The sequence below is a fragment of the Gorilla gorilla genome, chromosome 9 (assembly GCF_029281585.2).
Source record: "Gorilla gorilla gorilla isolate KB3781 chromosome 9, NHGRI_mGorGor1-v2.1_pri, whole genome shotgun sequence".
In the NCBI taxonomy this organism is placed as follows: domain Eukaryota; kingdom Metazoa; phylum Chordata; class Mammalia; order Primates; family Hominidae; genus Gorilla; species Gorilla gorilla.
Window position 1 is genome coordinate 72,494,258 of NC_073233.2, and position 743 is coordinate 72,495,000.

At 62.4% G+C, this 743-nt stretch overlaps 1 protein-coding gene across 4 annotated transcripts in view; it reads left to right on the forward strand.

The window, feature by feature from the left end:
- The first annotated feature begins 392 nt into the window (after positions 1–392).
- Positions 393–743, forward strand: part of SLC22A12 (solute carrier family 22 member 12) — an 11,168-nt gene continuing 10,817 nt past the window's right edge. For 3 of the 4 annotated variants that reach the window (XM_004051452.5, XM_019037001.4, XM_019037003.3), the window contains exon 1: positions 393–743. This exon is cut by the window's right edge and continues 443 nt beyond it. The gene's annotated coding sequence lies outside the window, so the exon portion shown is untranslated. The other variant, XM_063693231.1, reaches the window with a different exon arrangement.

The following is a 743-nucleotide window of genomic DNA, read 5'->3' on the forward strand; positions in this document are numbered from 1 at the left end:
GGGGCACAGGACGCCAACCACAGCAGGTGAGTGGAGGCAGCAGCCACGGATGGGGCCAGGCCACACAGCCTGGGAGGCGCAGGGGCTGGGCAGCTGCCAGTGACCCAAGCCCACACAGAGACTTGCACAGTTGCCCCAGCCCCAAGTTAGGGGGATCCCCTGGCCCGCCTTCTCTTGGCTCAGCCACTCTGGGAGGTGGGCACACAGGGACACCTAAGGGAGCAGGCAGCCCTGGCATCCCACAGCCGCCAGGAGAAAAACTTAGGCCTCCCCAAGACCTGGCACAGAGCAGGCCGGCCCTGGCCCCCAAGCGGAGGAGGCTGCACCTCCCTCGCGTCTGCGCCTGCCTCAACACGGGTTAAACTTTGACCAAGGAAATGATGGCTAAACTCGATTCCATAAGTGTCACCGGTCACACTTTAATTCCAGTCTAGAATTAAAGTCTTCAGTCTCCACATTCCCTACTTTCCAAATTCAGCTTTCCCGGGAGGTCTGGAGCAGCTGCCTCTCTGGGGAGATGCTGGAGGTCTCGGAATCACCTCACGCGGCCCCAGGGCCCAGTTGGAGCCACCCCAAGTGACACCAGCAGGCAGATGACCAGAGAGCCTGAGCCTCCGGCCCCGAGTCTGTGAAGCCAGCAGCCACTGACATGCTCCTAGCCGCTGGGCTGGAGAAGCCACTGTGGGCACCACCGTGGGGGAAACAGGCCCGTTGCCCTGGCCTCTTTGCCCTGGGCCAGCCTT